The sequence below is a fragment of the Tamandua tetradactyla genome, chromosome 20 (genome assembly GCF_023851605.1).
Source record: "Tamandua tetradactyla isolate mTamTet1 chromosome 20, mTamTet1.pri, whole genome shotgun sequence".
Lineage (NCBI taxonomy): Eukaryota > Metazoa > Chordata > Mammalia > Pilosa > Myrmecophagidae > Tamandua > Tamandua tetradactyla.
In genome coordinates, this window is record NC_135346.1 from 9,803,916 (window position 1) to 9,819,850 (window position 15,935).

At 37.7% G+C, this 15,935-nt stretch overlaps 1 protein-coding gene across 15 annotated transcripts in view; it reads right to left on the reverse strand.

Annotated features, from left to right (window-relative positions):
* The window catches only part of RAPGEF6 (Rap guanine nucleotide exchange factor 6), a 316,707-nt gene that overhangs the window by 189,448 nt on the left and 111,324 nt on the right, over positions 1-15,935 (reverse strand). The gene's annotated exons all lie outside the window — the stretch shown is intronic.

Consider the following 15,935-nt stretch of genomic DNA (forward strand, 5'->3'; position numbering starts at 1 on the left):
TTTCAAAAAAGCAATAATTCAAAGAGGAAAGAAAGAATATCCAAACAGAAAATTACTAAGAATTTCCCGTTTCTGACTGAAAAAAACATCCCCTGAAAATCCAAACCAGGATAATTAAAAACAATGAATTTATATTTATATTCAATAAAACCAGAAGGTATTAAAACAGCCAGAGGGAGAATACAGATAAGCTATAAACTAATGCCTATTAAATTAACAAGTCTTCTCAAAAACAATGGACACTGCAAATAAGGAGAATGTACTGATTGTGCTGAGAAAAATATCTCCTAAATATTTACAAGATGATACTAAAAGAATAAGGCAAAATAAAGATATTTTCCCACAGGCAAAAGAAAAAAAGAAAAAGAAAAAACAGTATACCCACCTGAGAGTACTTACAATAAACAGACCTTTATTCAACGGAAACTTTAAAGGATGTACTTCAGACATAAATAAGTCTGCATAAATAAGTGTTTGCATAGGTAAGGACTCAGATGCAAAAAGGAATTAAAAGCAAAAAAATACTAAATATATGGCTAAATCTGAACAAATACTGACTGCATGAAATAAAATAATGTAAAATTTTTGGAATACCTAAGGAGAACTAAAATATAGACAACAACAACTACATGTAGATATGGTAAACAGCTTTAAACTCTCCTAAGTCTAGCTACACACCAAATTTGGCTATTATTAAAGCACACATTTAAAAATAGACCAAATAGACTTCCGGGAAAATAACAGAGTGGGGTGAATTGAATTCACCCCTGCTCTGTGGGACAAGATAAGGGATGGGGTCCTGGGGGGTGAGTGATTGAAGAGGTTCTCTGGGGTTTCTTGGGGAGGAGGGAGGTGGGGGAATAGGGACAGGGAGAACAGGGTGGGTCTGATCTACAATGAACTCTAGCTACTGGGGCATGCAGGGAAGTGCATATCAGAGGCAAATGCCCATCCCTCTGCTCCTGCGTGCCCCAGCTGCAGGGTGGGGAGGCAATCTTGAGCAATTTCACAGCTGGCAGCACACGTGGGGACCCTGGAGGTATGTCTGGCTGTATGGTGCAAAAAGCTGTGGGCCTGGGCACTGTGGGAAGTCACCCAGCCAAGCAATGCAAACACTTCTCCTGGCAGCTGCAGTGAGCAGTGTGAACCTGCTGGGTGCCTGGTGCTGTGAATCAGCTGCTCCCCCAGGTAGTGCTGTTGGCTCCTCGAGGCCAGTGTGTATGGACAGTTGACCCACCCCACCCCAGGCCAGAAACAGTCTCCAGGACATGTACAACATCTTCCCAGCCAGATGAATACAGTCATGCAGGGGTAGACATGAGGGAAGGATATGTCTCAGGAGTGCCACCAGCTGGGAAGAAGCAGTAAGGGCAGTCTGACCAACTCGTAACTGCTTAGGCTTTTTTTTTCTAATGTATTTTTCCTATGTATTTTTATCATTGATGTTATTACTTTTTATTTATATTTATGTACACATATTTTTTGTGATTTTTAAATTTTTTACTATTTATTTCTTAATTTATTTTTATTCTCTCTCTCTTCTGTAGTCAACAGTCTGAATTCATTTCCAATATATCTTGGGGTGTCTCCTTCTGACTTTGGGGACTACTATTGTTGACGTGTGTTTATTTATTCATTTATTTTCAAATGTATATTTATTAATATTAGCATTATTAATTTCGGTGGGTGTGCATGGGAGGGACACAAGCCTGGGTCTCCCATGTGGCGAGCAGACATTCTGCCACCGAACTACCTGAACTTCTGTGCCTAGCTGTTGTCTTTTTTGACATGGGCAGGCTCCAGAACTGAACCCAGGTCTCTGGCATGGAAGGTGAGAAGTTTGCCACTGAGCCACCATTGCACCGTTCCCAGCCTAGCTTTATTTATTTATTTTTATTAATTAAAGAAAAAAAAGAAATTAACACAACATTTAAAAATCATTCCATTCTACATATGCAATCAGTAATTCTTAACATCATCACATAGATGCATGATCATCATTTCTTAGTACATTTGCATCGATTTAGGAAAAGAACTAGCAAAACAACAGAAAAAGATATAGAATGTTAATATAGAGAAAAAAATGAAAATAATAACAATAGTAAAAAAAAGAAAAAAAAACAAAAGACAAAACAAACAAACAAACAAAAAAAGTATAGCTCAGATGCAGCTTCATTCAGTGTTTTAACATAATTACATTACAATTAGGTATTATTGTGCTGTCCATTTTTGAGTTTTTGTATCTAGTCCTGTTGCACAGTCTGAATCCTTTCAGCTCCAATTACCCATTATCTTACCCTCTTTCTAACTCCTGCTGGTCTCTGTTACCAACGACATATTCCAAGTTGATTCTTGAATGTCGGTTCACATCAGTGGGACCATACAGTATTTGTCCTTTAGTTTTTGGCTAGACTCACTCAGCATAATGTTCTCTAGGTCCATCCATGTTATTACATGGTTCATAAGTTTATCTTGTCTTAAAGCTGCATAATATTCCATCGTATGTATATACCACAGTTTGTTTAGCCACTCGTCTGTTGATGGACATTTTGGCTGTTTCTATCTCTTTGCAATTGTAAATAATGCTGCTATAAACACTGGTGTGCAAATGTTCGTTTGTGTCTTTGCCCTTAATTCCTTTGAGTAGATACCTAACAATGGTACTGCTGGGTCGTATGGCAATTCTATATTCAGCTTTTTGAGGAACCGCCAAACTGCCTTCCACAGTGGTTGCACCCTTTGACATTCCCACCAACAGTGGATAAGTGTGCCTCTTTCTCCGCATCCTCTCCAGCACTTGTCATTTTCTGTTTTGTTGATAATGGCCATTCTGGTGGGTGTGAGATGATATCTCATTGTGGTTTTGATTTGCATTTCTCTAATGGCCAGGGACATTGAGCATCTCTTCATGTGTCTTTTGGCCATTTGTATTTCCTCTTCTGAGAGGTGTCTGTTCAAGTCTTTTTCCCATTTTGTAATTGGTTTGGCTGTCTTTTTGTTGTTGAGTTGAACAATCTCTTTATAAATTCTGGATACTAGACCTTTATCTGATATGTCATTTCCAAATATTGTCTCCCATTGTGTAGGCTGTCTTTCTATTTTCTTGATGAAGTTCTTTGATGCACAGAGGTGTTTAATTTTGAGGAGCTCCCATTTATTTATTTCTTTCTTCAGTGCTCTTGCTTTAGGTTTAAGGTTCATAAAACCGCCTCCAATTGTAAGTTTTATAAGATATCTCCCTACATCTTCCTCTAACTGTTTTATGGTCTTAGACCAAATGTTTAGATCTTTGATCCATTTTGAGTTAACTGTTGTATAGGGTGTGAGATATGGGTCCTCTTTCATTCTTTTGCATATGGATATCCAGTTCTCTAGGCACCATTTATTGAAGAGACTGTTCTGTCCCAGGTGAGTTGGCTTGACTGCCTTATCAAAGATCAAATGTCCATAGATGAGAGGGTCTATATCTGAACACTCTATTCGATTCCATTGGTTGATATATCTATCTTTATGCCAATACCATGCTGTTTTGACCACTGTGGCTTCATAATATGCCTTAAAGTCAGGCAGCATGAGACCTCTAGCTTCGTTTTTTTCCTTCAAGATACTTTTAGCAATTTGGGGCACCTTGCCCTTCCAGATAAATTTGCTTATTGGATTTTCTATTTCTGAAAAATAAGTTGGTGGGATTTTGATTGGTATTGCATTGAATCTGTAAATCAATTTAGGTAGGATTGACATCTTAACTATATTTAGTCTTCCAATCCATGAACACGGTATGCCCTTCCATCTATTTAGGTCTTCTGTGATTTCTTTTAACAGTTTTTTATAGTTTTCTTTGTACAGTTTTTTTGTCTCTTTAGTTAAATTTATTCCTAGGTATTTTATTCTTTTAGTTGCAATTGTAAATGGGATTCGTTTCTTGATTTCCCCCTCAGCTTGTTCATTGCTAGTGTATAGAAATGCTACAGATTTTTGAATGTTGATCTTGTAACCTGCTACTTTGCTGTACTCATTTCCCAGCCTAGCTTTTAATAGAACTTCAAGTTGAACTGCACTGCCTATATGAGACCCAGGCCTTTGTTTAGTGGGGAATTATCAACAAAACAAGTGTAAAAGTGAATTTTCAATGCAAAATCAAGTAAATACAAAGCTTTAGATAAGTGAATGAAACTACTCCCAAAATAACCTTATTTTATTCAGTAAATATGCAGAAGACAACAGGAAATCACAAAACATGTGAACATCCACACATCAATATTCAAGCCAACTGACCAAATCAAAACACTGAAGGGAACGCAGAATACTGAACAACATACTCAAGGATATTTATAAAGAAATAAAGGACACCAGGAAAACACTGGAAGAACATAAAAAAAAAATCAGAAAGATTAAATAGAAAAATAGCAAAATCTCACAAGAGACAGAAATACACTAGAGACACACAATAACAGATTTGAAGAAATACAAGGAAGAATAAGTGAGCTAGAAGTGAGAAAAACTGAACTAGAATGCAAAAAAAGAACAATCTGCAAGAAAAGTGGAAAGAATGGAACTAGATTTTAGGGAAATGATGGACGATAAAAAGCACTCAAATGTAAGAACCACTGTTATTGCAAAAGGAGAAAAGTAAAGGAATAGTAAAATTAGTTGATATAATACGGAAAAACTTCTCCACACTTATAAAACATATGAATATGCAAATCAAAGAGGCCCAATGAATGCGAAATAGAATAACTTCAAATAGGCTTATCCCAGGACATGTAATATTCAAAATGCCAAATGTTGAAGAGAACTGAAAGTCTTGAAAGCAGCACAAGAAAAGCAATCCACTCCATACAAAGTTAAACAAATAAGACTGAGTTCAGACTACTCAACAGGTACCAGAGAGGAAAGAAAGCAGTGATACGATATATTTAAGATGCTGAACAGGAAAGGTTTCAAGACAAGAATTCTTTATTCAGTCAAGTCATTCTTCAAAACTGAGGGAGAGATTAAAATCTTCAAAGACAAAGTTTGAAAAAACAAATCAAAGAGAGTCCTGCCCTATCAAAAATACTAAATGGAGAGTTGTCAGCTGAAAAAACATAAACAAAAACAAACAAAAGAAGGAGAGGAAGGTCTGAATGAGGCAACAGAATTGAAGAGTACTAGTGAGGTTAATTTAAAGGATAAAAAGAGAGACGAAAAAGAATGTACACACTGGACAACTAAAAGATGGTAGTGTTCTAGTCTGCTAGCTGCCAGAATGCAATATACCAGAAACAGACAGCTTTTACAAAGGAGAATTTAATAAATGGCTAGTTCACAGTTTTAATGCCAAGAAAACGTCCCAATTAAAACTAGTCTATAGAAACGTCCAATCAAAGGCATCCAGGGAAAGATACCTTGATTCAAGAAAGCCAACTAAGTTCAGGGGTTCTCTCTCAAGTGAGAAGGCACATGGCGAACAGTCAAAGCATCTCTCTTGGCTGGAAGGGCACATGGCGAACATGGCATCCTCTGCTAGATTCTTCTCTTGACTTCCTGTTTAATGAAGCTCCCCGGGAGGCACTTTCCTTCTTCATCTCCAAAGGTTGCTGGCTGGTGGACTCTGCTTCTCGTGGCTATGTCATGCTCTGCTCTGAATCTCCTACATTCTCCAAGCTGTTTCCTCTTTTATGGGACTCCAGAAACTTGTCAAAACGCACCCAAATGGTTGGAGACGTTTTGTCACCTAATCCAGTTTAACAACCACTCTTGATTAAATCACATCTTCAGGGAAATATTTTTTAATCCATCCTAACAATCTTTATCTTGTAAGTGGTGAGTTAAGTTTATTAACGTTCAAAGTTGTTAATGTAAAAGCAGTTCTTGAAACTACCTGTGCTGGTTGGAAAGGATGTATGTCCCCTAGAAAAGCCATGTTTTTAATCAAACTCCCATTTTGTAAAGGCAGAGTAATCCCTATTAGGGATTTTCCATGGAGATGTGTCTCCACCCACTGAAGGTTGAGTGGCTTACTGGAATCCTTTAAAAAAAGAAACATTTTGGGGCCGCGGTGGCTCAGCGGGCAAAGTGCTTGCCTGCTATGCCGGAGGACCTCGGTTCGATTCCCGGCCCCAGCCCATGTAACAAAAACGGAGAAACAGAATACAATAAAAACAAGAAAATGTTTAAAAATGTTTCCCTTTCTTCCTTCCTTCCTTCCTTCTCTCTGTCTTTCCTTTAAAAAAAAAAAAAAAAAAAAAAGAAACATTTTGGAGAGAGTCCCTTTCTGGTAGAGCCACGATAAAATCAGCAGATGCCACCATGTTCACCATGTATTCTTTCAGCTGAGAGAGAAACGTTGAATGTCGTCTGGCCTTCTTGAACCAAGGTACCTTTCCCCGGATGCCTTTCATTGGACATTTGTATAGACTTGTTTTAACTGGGACATTTTCTCAGCCTTAGAACTGTAAACTAGCAACTTACTAAACTCCCCTTTTTAAAAGCCATTCTGTTTCTGGTATATTGCATTCTGACAGCTAGCAAACTAGAACACACCCTGTACAAAACTAAATTCAAAAATGAATTAAGGGAGCGTGGGCCATGGTGGCTCAGCAGACAGAGTTTTTGCGTGCTGTGCCAGACACCCGGGTTCAATTCTCAGAGTCTGCCCACACACACAAAAAAGGAACTAAACACCTAAATGTAGGAGCCAGTACAATCAAGCTTCTGGAAGAAAAAGCAGGGAAACTTTTTAAAGATCTAGTAATAGGGGGTGGTTTCTTAAACATTATTCGTAAAGCATAAACAGTGATAGAAAAAAATAGATAAAAGGGAACTCCTTAAGATCAAAAGCTGCTGTGCCTCCAAGGACTCTGTCGAAAAGGCAGCCAATCCAATGGGAGAAAATATTTGGAAATCACATATTGGATAAAGGCCTATCTTGTGTACATAAAGAAATTATACAACTCAACAACAAAAGAACAACCCAATTATAAAATGGTCAGTGGACATAAATAGAAACTTTTCTGAAGAGCAAATAAAAAAAGCTAAAAAGTACAAGAAGATATGCTCATTTTCATTAAGTATAAAGGAAATACAAATCACGACAACAGTAAACTATCATGTCACACCTTTAAGAATGGGAGTTACTAGGAAACTAGAAATGCTTGGAAAGGATGTGGAGAAATTGGAACACTTATTCACTGTTGGTGGGAACGTATAATGGTACAGCCACTGTGGAAAACAGTTTGGCAATTCCTCAGAAAACAAAACATGGAGTTGCTATATGACCCAACCATACCAATACTTGGCGTATACCCAGAAGAGCTGAAAGCAGTGACACGAACAGACATTTGCACACTGATATTCACAGTGGTGCTAATTCACAATTGTTAAAAGATGGAAACAATCCAAGTGCCCATCTGCAGACTAGAGGATAAACAAAATGTGGTATACATATATATATGATGGAATATTATGCAGTAATAAGAGAAAATGACGCATATGACAACATTGATGAACCTTAAGAACATAAGGCTGAGTGAAATAAGTTAGCCACAAATGGACAGAGACTATATGATTCTGGTATTATAACTCTGGTAAAGGTAATCTCAGAGGGTACACACAATTTAGCAGACCTAAAGAGAGGGAAACAGTTACCTAATGAGGTTGAATTTGAATGCAAGGAAGAGGATAGAAGTGGTGGTAACTAATTAGCAGGTTTATAAGTAGCATTGCCATACTGAGATGAATGTGATTGAAAGGCAATGTATGGTGCCATGTATCTCAGTGATTAAATCTACAATTATTTATAAATAAGTTCTTGCATGAACTATTTCAAAGGTCTGATATTGGAAAAAGAGTCAATAGTAGAGGGGTATAGGGGGAAATTTTTAAATGCATGCTATGGCCAACAGTTAACAGGGAAATATCAACATTACCACAGCACTACCACGGGAAACTAATTTAGGGGGAGGAAAAGAAGAAAAGGGGTAACTGTGATTTGAAATTTGGTCACACTGTTAGTTGGTTCTTTGTCTATATGGACTAAAGAAAACTGCTTACAACTTAGTATGCTATTGACTGTACAACCAAGTGAGAATAATGAAAGATATGGTTTGTGTATTTTGGACATTATCCATAATGCCAAATAAATGGAGTGAGCTGAAGGGTACAAAGACTGAGAAAAAGAACGACGAACTGTCATAAATTTATATGATGGAATATTGTGAGGTTAGAAGAGGAAGGAGGTGGAGGAGGGGCCAAGATGGCAGCTTAGCAATGTGTACATTTTAGATAGTCCTCCAGAACAAGTACTAAATAACCAGAAACAGTACAAAACAGCTCCCGGAGCCACGTCAGTGACTATACACACAGCGTACCCCAGTCTGGACCAGCTGGACCGGCTGCGAGCCTCCCCAAAACCGAGAGTTTCCCAAGCCACGGCGGCCCGTGGCTGGCGCCCAGTGCCCTTCCCCCACAGGTGGCTTCCAGAGGGAAAGGAAAGAGACTCTAAATCTGATCAAGGCGGAGTTCACTCATTGGGCTCACGGAAAAAGAGGAAAGGGGAGGAAACAGAGGTTTTAGTGGCTGTGTTTCTATGGAGACTTGGCAGCCTCTGGATTCAGTGGCGGGACTGCTCAGGATGCAACTGCACCAGGCATAGGCAGAAACGGGCGGCTTTCAGGGCTGTCTCTCACCTGTGACTTCCCCAGGGGAGGGGTGAAGCCCAACTCAGGTGGAATCTCTCTCTCAAGGAATTCAGACCCCAGGGCCAGGCAATTTGGAGCCCTTAAAACCAGCCTACAACCTCTCCTCTGTCTCCACCACGCCCCTAGCAAGGAGAGTCTTCCAAAGTTAAAAGTGCTGCATCATCTTTTGCTGGTGTGACTTGCAGGCAGACGCGCCACATACTGGGCAGGATAAGAAAAACAGAGCCCAGAGACTTCACAGGAAAGACTTTCAACCTGCTGGGTCTCACCCTCAGGGAAAACTGACGCGGGTGACTCCTTGCCCCTGATAGGAGGCCAGTTTAGTCCAGGAAAACCCGGCTAGAGTATATAATACCTACGTAGACCCTCCTAAGGGTGGGGAGGGAAAAGGCACCATACAAGCAGGGCAAGAAACAATAAAAGAAGAACTGAAAAATTATCCTCTGTTGAACAAAACCTAAGCGAGAGGCCAGGAAAAAGCTGAACTGAACGTCAAAGAACGGATAGAAAACAAATTCATCTAGCAAGAAAACCCTAGGTAAGAGAAGTGAAAGAAATCTCCAGAATAAAGTAATTAAGGTAATTAAATGTCTAGACGCCAGCAAAAAATAACAAATCACAAAAGGAAAACTGAAGATATGGCCCACTCAAAGGAAAAAAACCAACACTTCAAATGAGATACAAGAGCTGAAACAACTAATTCAGAATGTACGAACAGACATGGAAAACCTCATCAAAAATCAAATCAATAAATTGAGGGAGGATATGAAGAAGGCAAGGAATGAACAAAAAGAAGAAATGGAAAGTCTGAAAAAACAAATCAGGGAAATTATGGGGATGAAAGGTACAGTAGAAGAAATGAAAAAAACAAAGGAAACCTACAATGGTAGATTTCAAGAGACAGAGGTTAGGAATTAGTAAACTGGAGGACGGTACATCTGAAATTCAACAAGATACAGAAACTATAGGGAAAAAAATGGATAAATATGAGCAGGGACTCAGGGAATTGAATGATAATATGAAGCGCACACATATACGTGTTGTGGGGGTCCTGGAAGGAGAAGAGAAGGGAAAAGGAGGAGAAAAACTAATGGAAGAAATTATCACTGAAAATTTCCCAACTCTTATGAAAGACCTAAAATTACAGATCCAAGAAGTGCAGCGTACCCCCAAGACAACAGATCCAAATAGGTGTTCTCCAAGACGCTTACTAGTCAGAATGTCAGAGGTCAAAGAGAAAGAGAGGATCTTGAAAGTAGCAAGAGAAAAGCAATTCATCACATACAAGGGAAACCCAATAAGACTGTGTAGATTTCTCAGCAGAAACCATGGAGGCGAGAAGACAGTGGGATGATATCTTTAAATTATTAAAAGAGAAAAACTGTCAACCAAGATTTCTATATCCAGCAAAATTGTCCTTCAAAAATGAGGGAGAAATTAAAACATATTCAGACAAAAAATGACTGAAAGAATTTGTGACCAAGAGACCAGCTCTGCAAGAAATACTAAAGGGAGCACTAGAGGCAAATATGAAAAGACAGAAGAGAGAGGTGTGGAGAAGAGTGTAGAAAGAAGGAAAATTAGATATGACGTACAAAATACAAAAGGCAAAATGGTAGAAGAAAGTACTACCCAACCAATAATAACACTAAATGTTAATGGATTAACCTCCCCAATCAAAAGACATAGACTGGCAGAATGGATTAAAAAACAGGATCCTTCTATATGCTGTCTACAGGAAACACATCTTAGACCCAAAGATAAACATAGGTTGAAAGTGAAAGGTTGGGAAAAGATATTTCATGCAAATAACAACCAGAAAAGAGCAGGAGTAGCTATACTAATATCCAACAAATTAGACTTCAAATGTCAAACAATTAAAAGAAACAAAGAAGGATATTATGTACCAATAAAAGGAACAATTCAACATGAAGCCACAACAATCATAAATATTTATGTACTGAACCAGAATGCCCCAAAATACATGAGGCAAACACTGCAAACACTGAAAAGGGAAATAGACACATCTACCATAATAGCTGGAGACGTCAATTCCCCACTCTCATCAATGGACAGAACATCTAGACAGAGGATCAATAAAGAAACACAGAATTTGAATATTGCAATAAATGAGCTAGACTTAACAGACATTTATACGACATTACACCTCACAACAGCAGGATACACATTTTTCTCAAGTGCTCACGGATCATTCTCAAAGATAGACCATATACTGGGTCACAAAGCAAGTCTCAACAAATTGAAAGAGATTGAAATCATACAAAACACTTTCTCAGATCATAAGGGAAAGAAGTTGGAAATCAGTAATAGGCAAAGTGCCAGAAAATTCACAAATACGTGGAGGCACAACAACACACTCTTAAACAACCAGTGGGTCAAGGAAGAAATACAAGAGAAATCAGTAAATATCTCGAGGCGAATGAAAATGAAACCATAACATATCAAAATTTATGAGATGAAGCAAAGGCAGTGCTAAGAGGGAAATTTATTGCCCTAAATGCCTGTATCAAAAAAGAAGAAAGGGCAAAAATACAGGAATTAACTGTCCACTTGGAAGAACTGGAGAAAGAACAGCAAACTAACCACAAAGCAAGCAAAAGGAAAGAAATAACAAAGATTAATGCAGAAATAAATGAAATTGAGAACATGAAAAAAATCAATAAAACCAGAAGTCAGTTCTATGAGAAAATCAATAAGATTGATGGGACCTTAGCAAGATTGACAAAAAGAAGAAGAGAGAGAATGCAAATAAATAAGATCAGAAATGGAAGAGGAGACATAACCACTGACCCCACAGAAATAAAGAAGATAATAACAGGATACTATGAACAACTTTATGCCAATAAATACAACAATGTAGATGAAATGGACAACTTCCTAGAAAGGCATGAACAACCAACTTTGACTCAAGATGAAATAGATGACCTCAACAAATCAATCACAAGTACAGAAATTGAATCAGTCATTAAAAAGTTTCCAAAAAAGAAAAGTACAGGACCAGCCGGCTTCACATGGGAATTCTACCAAACATTCCAGAAAGAATTAGTACCAAATCTGCTCAAACTCTTCAAAAAAATTGAAGTGGAGGGAAAGCTACCTAATTCATTTTATGAAGCCAACATCACCCTCATACCAAAACCAGGCAAAGATATTACAAAAAAAGAAAACTACAGACCAATCTCTCTAATGAATATAGATGCAAAAATCCTTAACAAAATTCTAGCAAATCGAATCCAGCAACACATTAAAAGAATTATACATCATGACCAAGTAGGATTCATCCCAGGTATGCAAGGATGGTTGAACATAAGAAAATCAATTAATGTAATACACCATATCAACAAATCAAAGCAGAAAAATCACATGATCATCTCAATTGATGAAGAGAAGGTATTTGACAAAATTCAACATCCTTTCCTGCTGAAAACACTTCAAAGGATAGGAATACAAGGGAATTTCCTTAAAATGATAAAGGGAATATATGAAAAACCCACAGCTAATATCGTCCTCAAAGGGGAAAGACTGAAAACTTTCCCCCTAAGATCAGGAACAAGACAAGGATGTCCACTATCACCACTGTTATTCAACATCGTGTTGGAAATTCTAGCCAGAACAATTAGATAAGAAAAAAAAAAAAAAGAAATACAAGGCATTAAAATTGGAAAGGAAGACGTAAACCTATCACTGTATGCACATGATATGATACCATATGTCAAAAACCCAGAAAAATCCACAGCAAAACTACTAGAGCTAATAAACGAGTATAGCAAAGTGTCAGGGTACAAGATCAACATTCAAAAATCTGTAGTGTTTCTATACACTAGCAATGAACAAGCTGAGGGGGAAATCAAGAAACGAATTCCATTTACAATTGCAACTAAAAGAATAAAATACTTAGGAATAAATTTAACTAAAGAGACAAAAGACCTATACAAAGAAAACTACAAAAAACTGTTAAAAGAAATCACAGAAGACCTAAATAGATGGAAGGGCATACCATGTTCATGGATTGAAAGACTAAGCATAGTTAAGATGTCAATTCTACCCAAATTGATTTACAGATTTAACGCAATACCAATCAAAATCCCAACAACTTACTTTTCAGAAACAGAAAAACCAATAAGCAAATTTATCTGGAAGGGCAAGGTGCCCCAAATTGCTAAAAGTATCTCGAGGGAAAAAAACGAAGCTAGAGGTCTCATGCTGCCTGACTTTAAGGCATATTATGAAGCCACAGTAGTCAAAACAGCATAGTACTGGCATAAAGATAGATATATTGACCAATGGAATCGAACAGAGTGTTCAGATATAGACCCTCTCATCTATGGACATTTGATCTTTGATAAGGCAGTCAAGCCAACTCACCTGGGACAGAACAGTCTCTTCAATAAATGGTGCCTAGAGAACTGGATATCCATATGCAAAAGAATGAAAGAGGACCCATATCTCACACCCTATACAAAAGTTAACTCAAAATGGATCAAAGATCTAAACATCAGGTCGAAGTCCATAACACAGAGGAATATGTAGGGAAATATCTTATAAATCTTATAATTGGAGGTGGTTTTATAGACCTTACACCTATAGCAAGAGCACTGAAGAAATAAATAAATAAATGGAAACTCCGCAAAATTAAACACCTCTGTGCATCAAAGAACTTCATCAAGAAAGTAGAAAGACAGCCTATACAATGGGAGACAATATTTGGAAACAACATATCAGATAAAGGTCTAGTATCCAGAATTTATAAAGAGATTGTTCAACTGAATAACAAAAAGACAGTCAATCTGATTACAAAATGGGAAAAAGACTTGAACAGACAACTCTCAGATGAGGAACTACAAATGGCCAAAAGGCACATGAAGAGATGTTCAACGTCCCTGGCCATTAGAGAAATGCAAATCAAAACCACAATGAGATATCATCTCACACCCACCAGAATGGCCATTATCAACAAAACAGAAAATGACAAGTGCTGGAGAGGATGTGGAGAAAGAGGCACATTTATCCACTGTTGGTGGGAATGTCCAATGGTGCAACCAGTGTGGAAAGCAGTTTGGCGGTTCCTCAAAAAGCTGAATATAGAATTGCCATACGACCCAGCAATACCATTGCTAGGTATCTACTCAAAGGACTTAAGGGCAAAGACACAAATGGACATTTGCACACCAATGTTTATAGCAGCATTATTTACAATTGCAAAGAGATGGAAACAGCCAAAATGTCCATCAAAGATGAGTGGCTAAACAAAATGTGGTATATACATACGATGGAATATTATGCAGCTTTAAGGCAGAATATACTTATGAAGTATGTAACAACATGGATGGACCTTGAGAACATTATGCTGAGTGAGACTAGCCAAAAACTAAAGGACAAATATTGTATGGTCTCACTGATATGAACTGACATTGGTGAATAAACTTGGAATATTTTGTTCGTAACAGAGACCATCAGGAGATAAAAATAGGGTAAGATATTGGGTAATCGGAGCTGAAGGGATACAGATTGTGCAACAGGACTGGATAAAAAAACTCAGAAATGGACAGCACGATACTACCTAACTGTAATATAATTATGTTAGAACACGGAATGAAGCTGCATGGGAGAATGATAGAGGGAGGAGGGCTGGGGACATAAATGAAATCAGAAAGAAAGATAGATGTTAAAGATTGATGTGGTATAATCTAGAAATGCCTAGAGTGTATAATAACAGTGAAATGTACAAGGAACAATTTAAAAAATGTTTTTGCATGAGGAAGAACAAAGGAATGTCATTACTGCAGGGTACTGAAAATAGATGGTAATAATATTTTAAAATGTCACCTTCTGTGTGAGACTAAACCAAAAAATGCTTATTAGTTACAAAATTTATATTTTGACTAGTGCATTTCCTAATATAACTTATGTAGATAGTTTGATTGAACACCATAAGTACTTGGAATCTCAGGTAGGACATGAAATTTTGCTGGTTTGTCCACAGTGATACCCCGATGAATCCCAGAGTGATTCGATCAGTGAGTGGAAAAGTATCTGCAAAGCCCCCTTCGGGAAGTGGTGAGAACGGGGAGAAATTCAACTTCCCCAAGTTGAATTCTTGATATTCTCACAAGCAGCGTGTACAACCAAAGCTATAGGTAGAGCCACCAGTCTTGGGATTTTTTCATATGAAACTTAACCCCGCAAAGGTTAGGTCAAGTCTACTTAAAATTTAGGCCTAAGAGTCACCCCCAAGAGAGCCTCTTTTGTTGCTCAGATGTGGCCCCTCTCTCCAGCCAACACAACAAGCAATCTCACCACGCTACCCTTCTCTATGTGGTACATGACTCCCAGGGGTGTGGACCTTCCTGGCAATGTGGGACAGAAATCCTGGAATTAGCTGAGACTCAGCATCAAGGGATTGAGAAAATCCCTAGAATGAGCTGAGACTCAGCATCAAGGGATTGAGAAAACCTTCTCGACCAAAAGGGGGAAGAGGGAAATGAGACAAAGTGTCAATGGCTGAGAGATTCCAAACAGAGTCAAGAGGTTATCCTGGAGGTTATTCTTATGCATCAAGTGGATATCATCTTGTTATTCAAGATGTAATGGAGAGGATGGAGGGAACGGCCTGAAAATGTAGAGCTGTGTTCCAGTAGCCATGTTTCTTGAGAATGATCGAATAATGATACAACTGTCACAATGTGACTGTGTGATTGTGACAACCTTGTGTCTGATGCTCCTTTTATCTACCTTGTCAACAAAGGAGTAGAACATATGGAATAAAAATAAATAATAGGGGGAACAAATGCTAAAATATATTTAGTTTAAATGCTAGTGATCAATGAAAGCAAGGGGTAAGGGGTATGGTAGGTACAATTTTTTTTTCTTTCCTGTGTTTGTTTTATTTCTTTTTCTGTTGTCTTTTTATTTCTTTTTCTGAATTAATGCAAATGTTCTAAGAAATGATGAATATGCAACTCAGTGATGATATTGTGAATTACTGATTATGCATGTTGTTTTATTTTCTTTTTTTAAATTAATAAATAAATTTAAAAAAAAAAGGAAGGATGTCAAGAGGCACAAAATGTACTGAATAAACCTTATGGATAATATGTTATACAAAATAAGCCAGAAATGAAAGAATATGGGAAGGTTTCTTTCAGAAAATACTTATAAGAAAATTAGAGCCTAGACTCTGAGCTCTTATAGCAGCTACACTTAGTCTCAAGTTGTAACCGTATTTCTAGATTC